The sequence below is a fragment of the Salvia splendens genome, chromosome 20 (assembly GCF_004379255.2).
Source record: "Salvia splendens isolate huo1 chromosome 20, SspV2, whole genome shotgun sequence".
NCBI classification, from domain to species: Eukaryota; Viridiplantae; Streptophyta; class Magnoliopsida; order Lamiales; family Lamiaceae; genus Salvia; species Salvia splendens.
Genome location: NC_056051.1, coordinates 4,767,615 through 4,777,722, shown reverse-complemented (window position 1 = coordinate 4,777,722; position 10,108 = coordinate 4,767,615).

Genomic DNA, 10,108 nt, shown 5'->3' with positions numbered 1-10,108 from the left:
GTGCCACAACCATAATGTCGAGAGTTTGAGCTCTTCCTTGCTTTACTTGAGGTTTCTTCCCCCATTAACCACTCATGTACCTTATGATGACCATGATCCCTCATCCTCCTAGAGTGTGACTCTCCATGGAACTTTGAAACTCGTTCCCTTCTACTCCCTCTATCAAGTCCATCATCATGGTACCTTTACTTGTAGCCACTCCTATCATGTCTCTCTTGGTTACTAGGTGCTACGGAATGGTTATGCCTAACTCGATCTCTGAGGAGGGCTATATCTGCATGAAAAGTCGTAAAGCCCCCTTGCATAGTGGTAAGGTCACCACGCATCCCCGCCACCTCTCCCATAAGTTTTGGCATCATCTCTTTGAGGGCGTCGTCGTATGTGGACGCGATGTCGTCCCCATCCTCCCTTCTAAGCGAATTGTGCCTAGAATTCCTCGTATGTGGTGGCATTTTCAGGTACCTACAAAGAAGATAAAAAGGACTAGGGACAAGTCCCTTTTGTTAGTAACACAAACAAAACACACACCCAATGTCGCTTGGAAGGAGCTCACTTCCCATATTATGTACCCCTTTCCCCAAAATTCACACCCAATGTCGCTCGGAAGGCTTAGAAATTTTGGTGGCTAGGATACTCTCCCTCACTTGCTCTCGACGATGATAATCCACAAGGGTAGCACAATTCACAAACAAGATATGCAACTAGGCAAGTAATTACTAGTTCTAGAAGCCAAAAGATAAGTGAAAGTAAGGTGCTAGGCCAATGGGACAAATCAACAAAAACTTTGTGTGCACAATTTCACCAAACAACAATAGACCCAACAATTGATGCAATTTTGGTTTACAACTTTGGAATAATCAATTTGACATACCCAACAATATATATACCAATATATAGCTAAAGCCCATGTATATATTTTTAAGTATCTCTTTTTTTTTCTTTTTTTTTTCTTTTTTTTGATAATTTTCTAACAATTACAAGAACAAGAACCAATGGCTCTTGATACCAAATAATGTGAATCTTAAGCATTCAAGACACATATGTTTGCCCCGAACTTGCTTTTGTACATATTTCAATAACCCAAACAAACCCAACAAGAAATGAAACAATAAAAATGGTGGAAAAGGAAGAAGGTGATAAGTGTTATGATTTAGATTAAAGTTCAAAAAAGAAAACCCCAAGGCAACTTTCACCAAAGCAAGAATCTAATGGCTCCACAAAACTAGCAACACAAGAACTAGTAAAGCATACCTTAACATTCAACCTAAGCCCGGCAATAGATTGGAATGCAACCACAAGGGATTTTGATAAATCTTCAAAAATGAAGATGGGTGCTCATAAATGGAGTCTTTGTTCTTACAATATCATTCAAAGTCTCCTTGAAATAAACCCTAGCAAGAGTATTTATACTAGAGTGAAAAAGAAGCAAAATAAAACAATTCTTGGCCAAAAAGTCACATTCCGGAAAAAACACTAATTTATAGTATTTTGGTAGTGGGAAGTTATAAATCTTGTTGAATAAGAAGGGACACGTATAAACGACACACGCATGCAAAATCCCCTCCCTTTCACAATGACATATCCTCCTTGCACAACCTCGTCTTTGAAGAATTTTGTCACGAGTAGTTATATCTTATTTGAACCAGAGATGCATGTTTGAGTGGGAATTGCTCCACATTCGAATTACTACTATTTTTCCTCAAGAATATGCGATTTCTAACGTATTAAATGATGCCCGGTAAAAGTAGAGCGAGTGCGCACACTGAACTTCTTGGGAATTCAAAGATTGCCAGTAAGTCACACAATTAGTAAAACTTAGAGGTTGTTCGGTTTCGAAGATTATATGTCATGAATAAATATGTAATATATTTTGTTCATGAGATTGAATATCACAATTTAAATCAAGATGGATAATCCTATGATAATAAATCATAGCCACCACCAATCCATATCCAACAAAAATAATCTCACAATTAAATATAATCACGCGATAATGAGTTATGACAACCAAACGACACCTCAATGTACTAAATTACTACTCCCTTCCTTCTATGTTATAAAGACATCAATTTCTGCCCAATTATAACAAATAATTGTTAAAGTGGGAAAAGGTAATGTAATTTTCGAAATATTTTGTATCGAACAAATACGATTACAATAATAGTCATATCTGGATCTCTCTCTAATTATTTAGCTTAAATTAAAAATATTATCAAAATTATAACAATTCCATTTCATTAATTTTTGTTATTGTGTATATCTTTGTATTCTTCCATATTATACATACGATCAAGATTATTGGTAAACAATCAATAATATAAAAATTATGTTAGAAATAATGGGATGAAATTCCCAAGCCGTGTACAGGCGGTACTCTAACTATTACAATCGAAAGGAAACTTGCAACAAAAAGAGGGATGAAAACTACAACGAAAATAAAGCAAACCAAATTTATAAGTCGAGTCGAGGAAATCCCTCTTTCCGCAAGACAAATTACGCCTCGGCTAGTGCTCATGGAATGACGTATTGCCCCCAAAGATAAAACGACTTCCTCCTAGCGTGTAGAAGCACCTCAAACCCGCTAGGCACCGGCGAACTTGATGGATTTCCGAGAATTGAGCTATGCAATGCTCCTATATGCATACTATGATGTAGAGAGCTAGAGAGAATGATTTTTTGTTGGTGTATTTCATATCCCTCTAATCCACCTATTTATAGGATAGAGGATGGTACTTGAAAAGCATGGCATTCAAGATACAACATAAAGAAATTAGAGGTTACACAAGTTGAAAGGCCATAGGTCTAGGCCATGTGAAAAGCCTCCAAATTCCTCTATGTTTTACACGTTTCCAACAATCCCCAACATTGGTTAGAGCGCTGCAAGCTCAAACCAACACCAGACACAAATGCATGTATGCAGACTCTTTGCTCAATTCTCGAGAAACAATATTGCATTTGGAATAATAGCTTGGGGCTTTGAACTTTCCATAGTCAACACTATCGGGCATACCGGCGGCCTGATGGACGTGATGCTTTGAACCATTCCTCCTTAGTGTATACCGAGACAATAATATTGACACAATATTATTTACAAACTCATCAGTTCTCACGTTTGTGTCCTTTACTGGCCATGGAACACCACTTTGGACTCATAAGTGATTCACGTGTTGAAGCGGCCCACACTTCTTCACTTACATAGGTGATTCTTTTCCAGGTATCCTGCAATACCCACCTCCTCGAGGTTTCTAAGAATCATTAAAAGTCAAATCTTAGCCACTTACCACATGCAGGTTACAACACTCAATGCTTTCTAAATAATGGGCGAAGATTAAAAATCTTCCGAGTGTTACAACTAAATTCATATAGCTTCGTTTTCCCATTGAACCAAGCCCATGGGATCTCCAATCGTATGGTTGGGTTACCACTATAATCATCTTTTTAAGATGTGGTTTTCAGTCTTATTCCTTTTAGCAATTTATGCATTTGATCATGATTTAAACCTTTTGTTAACGGATCCGCTAAGTTATCAACTGACCTTACATAGTCAACTGTGATAACACCACTTGTGATCAATTGTCTGACGGTATTATGTCGCCGACGAATATGTCGAGACTTACCATTGTATAAGCCACTATGTGCTCTCCCTATAGCTGCTTGGCTATCACAGTATATCACTACTGTCGGCACTGGCTTCTTCCAACATGGAATACATTCTAGGAAATTTCTGAGCCACTCGGCTTCTTCCCATGCTTTATCCAATACGATAAATTCAAATTCCATGGTGGAACGAGCAATACACGTCTGTTTCATTGATTTCCACGAGACAGCACCACCTCCACAGTGAACACATACCTACTTGTCGAAAATGAGTTTTTTGAATCAGAGATCCAATTTGCATCACAGTACCCTTCAAGTACTTGGGGATATCTTGTGTAATGCAACCCAAAGTTCAGGGACGGATCCACATGAGCATCACAAGGGGCAATTGCCCCAGCTGAAAAAAATTATTTATACTATTTTGATTATTAATTTTTAAATTTTTTGAAATATCCTCTATATATGCCCCTTCTCTAATTCTTAAAATATGTTTATATGTATTTTGCCCCATCTATATAGAATTCCTGGATCCGTCCCTACCAAAGTTAATAGTCTACTTCAAGTATCTCAAAACTCTACACAGAGCTTTCCAATGTTCCTTGCTTGGGTTGCTCGTAAATCGGCTCAATTTGTTTACAGGACAAGCGAGATCAGGTCGAGTACAGTTTGTGATAAACGTCAAACTTCCTATGACCTTTGCATATTCTTCTTGGGCTACAGGATCACCCGTGTGCTTACTCAAATGCACGTTAGGTTCAAATGGAGTTTTAGCTGGCTCACAATCGAACGAGAGAAATTTCTTTAGCACTTTCTAAAATATAATGAGATTGTGTCAGAGCAATTCCCTCATAAAGGTCGGAAGTGATGGAGTTTTTGAAGGAAATAAGTGCATGCTTATCAGTGGTGATAGAATTCAAGGAGAGGGAAAAGCTATGTAATAACAAGATTGAAACGGCAAATGAGAAGATAGAAGAGCCCATTAATTTGGTGATTGGTTTCATTTGATAGACTGCGTTTTTTTATAACATATCTATGCTTTATATATAGTTAGCATTTAGCTTAAGTGATTTTATTTCAATTCCTTTTAAGGATGAGTCTTCGTCAAAATAATCGTACAAATATACATGTGGGACTATTCGTTCCTTTTGTTTTGCTGTTTAATTTTATTCTCTATGATATTTAGGTAAGTCCTAAATTATGGGTTGCAACTGAAACATTCTATGTCTATGTCTATATTGCAACTATTACTATCAAGCAATTTGTAAACGCCTATTAAATGAATATTGCTAGATACACCTCTAATATTGCTGGATAACGTGTCACGTGGCAGCACGAGATTAGTGGTACGTTGTCACTTTAAGAAGGGTTGTCATCTTAGTACAGTTCAAGTATGGTGTGAATTAATTAATTTAATATCACATCTCGTTGTAGGCTTCTAACTTAAATTACGAAGGTAAATACGTGTGAAGTCTTTTCTTTGATAAAAAAATTTAGACTGAGAAGCTGTTTTAAATGATCATGAAATCAAGTACCTGGAAACTCATTATTCTCGAGATGATTGAACATTAACCGTATGTTAAGTCTGATTATTATGTTGAATTTTAAAATGATGTTTAGATTTTGTAACTATATTTAAGCATGTAAGGATTTTATAAAATGGTGTGCTTCTCGTGGAAGTTGTCCAGCTATATGGATTGTCCTGTTGTGTACGTGTTTGCAAATGTGAAATGCAAGACAATGGATTGGTTGTGTTTCATTAAACAAATGTGTTTCTTCAACTTGACCGTTGTGGTCCCAAATGTTAAATGTGGTTTTGAATTTAGAGTACTCTTCACACTAAATTTTATAATTGATCACATAAAATGCCAATAAAATCAGTCACCCAATTACAAACTAAACTAATGTATCGTACAACCATTTGTGATTGATTAGAAAAGATTGATTGTTTGAGCATGTTTGTCAATGGCAAAATTAAAAATTGGCGCGGCTAAGTGTAAAAATGCAAATTAAATAAATTAGGTGATTCAATTGTTTGTGCTAAATAAATTAGGTGATTCAATTGTTTGTGCTAAATAACTAATCGGATCAATAATTAATTTATTCTGAAAACTAATCACATGGGAATTAGTTCGATAAGCCTAATATTTATTAATTATAGTCCAACCTCAGAATAACCTTTACATATCATAAATGGCTCAACTTTGAATTTGGAGCCCAAAAGCTCATTTGACTTAGTCATACAAATCCCCTCTCTGATTCAAGAATTTACTCGTGGGCTTATTAGGCTTCTCCAACTGGACTTCATAAACATGAGTTGGGCTGAAGAGTGTCTTAATTCACTTTATTTATTTGCTAGGCCCAAATATATACACACTTAATTTCTTAGATTTCATTGCTTTAGTTTTGACTCATGCCTTGTACAACATTCCATTTGCACATATCCTGAATTCACATCATTTGCTATTTTTGGGATACTTTTATTCGAGTATTTAAAACGCGAAACGAACTTGGCTTCTTTGATAACATTCAGCTAAATGTTTGACATTCTTTTGAAAATAACTAAAAAAAGAAATCAGGGTGTTACAACAATGTTCTATTCTATTTTTGTTTTCTCTCTTCTAATTATTCAACCTCAAGTAACAATAGGAAAAATTCTTATGCGCCACTCCCTCATTTAGAATGATTCTATTCTCTACTTCATTAAATTGGAATTCCATTACTCGCCTAGAACAAAAGAAGAAAGATCTCCCTCATCCGCCCCAATGTGATTCTCCTCCGTAGAATAGAACTTTGTAGAGGCGAAAATAGAACTTTTCCAATGGGTTATTAATTACAGATGGGTTTTGCATTAGTTTTTTGTTTTTCTGCAAACCCATTTCCGTAGATGGGCTTCTCTTTCCTTCATTGAACTGGAATTCACATTAGCAGTTATAATGGCTTTAAGAAAAATACTCTCTCCGTCTTAAAAGGGAAACGTGGCTTTAAGAAAAATACTCTCTCCGTCTAAAAAGGGAGACGTGAAAAAGTAGGAGAGAGAAAATGAAGTGAAATGAGTATTAGTGAATTGTGAGAACCAAATTAATGATGTGTAGGGTCACTATTTAATTTATTGAAAACGTTTCACATTTAAACTTGGTCTAATTTTGGGGGATAACTCAAAATGGTAAAATTAGTGTATTTTTTGAGGAGGATCGATGGAGTAAGTTATAAGATCAAAAGCGACCACAATAGAAATAGTCGTAAAACCAAATCAATAAAAAAGGGATACTACTAAAGAGTCCTAATATATATTAAAAGAATATTTTTATATATTCTGAAATTGCTATCTATTTGAGTGCTTTCTCCGTCTTTCAAAAATATAAATTTTTAAATGGATAAGTTTTAATGCACAATTAATAAAATAAGAAAAATAGAATAAAAAAAGTGATCAAAGTATATAAACATATATATGATCGATCATATTTTTAAGTTTGAATATTGCATTTATAATACCAATCCAAAGTTTAGATACCAAATATAGTTTACTAATTTATTTATAAAGTTTAAAAGCAATGCAATTATTTTGGTATAAAGACTCCTCAAGATAGCCAGCTAGAAAAAGAGTACTTTGAAAAGTATGCCTAGTTAATTTCATGTGCATTCAATTTGTGGGGTCGGTATGCTTAGTTATTTTTTATATAAAGTCCACAACTTTAACATAGCCAGCTTGAACAAAAAGTACTGTTGAAATTACCGAATATGGATTTTGAATTCCTATAATTATGCATAGTGTTTTAAACCTTGTGAAATAACAATCATTTCTCTATTTCTTGCTTTTGTTTCTGTATTCTTATAATTGTTGATAGTGTCTTAAACATAGTCTCAAACTCACGTGTCAATGCATAATTGAGTGGTCAATATAAATTCACGTGTCAATTAAATTCATGCAGTGTTAATCAGATTAAATTCTTGTACTACTCAACCAGACGTATTATTAATTCACTTGTCAATCAGATAAAATTCTTGTATTCCTTCTTAGTTTGTCGTACGTATTGATAAATTAATTTTACTATATTTGTCAAAAAAAAGATAGTCTTAATTGTAAATGATATAGTTAACTAGGATAGAGAAAAACAAGATAGTCATAAATAATGTAACGAACTTTGACGGTGGAACAATATTTTTTGAATGGAGGGAGTACATTAAATAATTGAGCCGAAGTTTAATAAACACGTGATTCAACAACTTCATTGGTGGGGCCAGTCGCAATTTAAATAACGAGCTTGAGAAATAATTGTACACTTGAAACTTATATACAGTGATCAATGTATAACTAATCTTAAATGTATAACTAGAGAACAAATCTCAGCCACATAATGGAACAAATATTATTTATTTTAATTATAGAAAATATGCTGAGGGTAATTTTGGAAATTGCTTTCTTAATTTAAATCTGCGATCAAAACATGCAAATCTGCGATCAAATTACTCCACAATCTGACCGCCACCGTGTGCCGATCTCTGACCGCCACCGTGATGCGTCGGAGGCGCTTCGGCAGAGAAACGTGGAGCTAGAGAGGGAGCTCCGGAGCAGCCTGGAGGAGGAGTTGCGGATTTTGATGCATCATCAGCAGCAACACCGTCGCCAGTTCCGCGGTCGCCGTGGCACTCGCCGATGCCCGATAACTGCGATGCCTTGCAGCGGTAGGGTGGAAATTGGCGCAGTTAGCTAAACAATAGGCGTGGAGTTCGAATTCTGTGGATTTGTAACGAATTTGCTGGCCAATCTCGATGCGGAGATGCTGGAAATTAGGGCGGGCGATGATGAGGAGATGATGTTTTTTTTTGCTTAGTTTAAAGTTGATTCATAAAATTCACAAAAGGCAGTGAGTTTTGATTGCCCTGAGTTTGAGGCATTCGGGTTTATTTGCATTAGTTTTGATTATGTATGAAATGAAGGCAATCAATTATTATATGTGAATTGTGATTACTTCAATTTAGATTAAATGATTTCTACTGATTTATTTATATAATATAAAAGAATTATTATTTAAAAGAAAGAAAGAAAAACCAAGCTTCACTCTTGTTCACAAAACACTTCACTCTTGTTCAGAAAACACTTCACTCTTGTTCACAAAACACATCACTCTTATTCTGATTTTACTTCACTCTTGTTCACAAAACACATCACTCTTATTCTGATTTTACTTCACTCTTGTTCACAAAACATTTCACTCTTGTTCAGAAAACACTTCACTCTTGTTCACAAAACACATCACTCTTATTCTGATTTTACTTCACTCTTGTTCACAAAACACATCACTCTTATTCTGATTTTACTTCACTCTTGTTCACAAAACACTTCACTCTTATTCAGAAAACACTTCACTCTTGTTTACAAAACACATCACTCTTATTCTGATTTTACTTCACTCTTGTTTACAAAACACATCACTCTTATTGTGATTTTACTTCACTCTTGTTAACAAAACACATCACTCTTATTGTGATTTTGTTAACAAAACACATCACTTTTATTCTGATTTTACTTCACTCTTGTTAACAAAACACATCACTCTTATTCTGATTTTACTTCACTCTTGTTTACAAAACACATCACTCTTATTCTAATTTTACTTCACTCTTGTTAACAAAACACATCACTCTTATTCTGATTTTACTTCACTTTTGTTTACAAAACACATCACTCTTAGCATGATTTTACTTCACTTTTGTTTACAAAACACATCACTATTCGAATGATTTTACTTCACTCTTGTTTACAAAACACATCACTATTCGAATGATTTTACTTCACTCTTGTTTACAAAACACATCACTCTTATTGTGATTTTACTTCACTCTTGTTAACAAAACACATCACTCTTATTCTGATTTTACTTCACTCTTGTTTACAAAACACATCACTCTTATTGTGATTTTACTTCACTCTTGTTAACAAAACACATCACTCTTATTCTGATTTTACTTCACTCTTGTTTACAAAACACATCACTCTTATTCTGATTTTATTTCACTCTTGTTTACAAAACACATCACTCTTATTCTGATTTTACTTCACTCTTGTTTACAAAACACATCACTCTTATTCTGATTTTACTTCACTCTTGTTAACAAAACACATCACTCTTATTCTGATTTTACTTCACTCTTGTTTACAAAACACATCACTCTTATTCTGATTTTACTTCACTCTTGTTTACAAAACACATCACTCTTATTCTGATTTTACTTCACTCTTGTTTACAAAACACATCACTCTTATTCTGATTTTACTTCACTCTTGTTTACAAAACACATCACTCTTATTCTGATTTTACTTCACTCTTGTTTACAAAACACATCACTCTTATTGTGATTTTACTTCACTCTTGTTAACAAAACACATCACTCTTATTCTGATTTTACTTCACTCTTGTTAACAAAACACATCACTCTTATTCTGATTTTACTTCACTTTTGTTTACAAAACACATCACTATTCGAATGATTTTACTTCACTCTTGTTTAC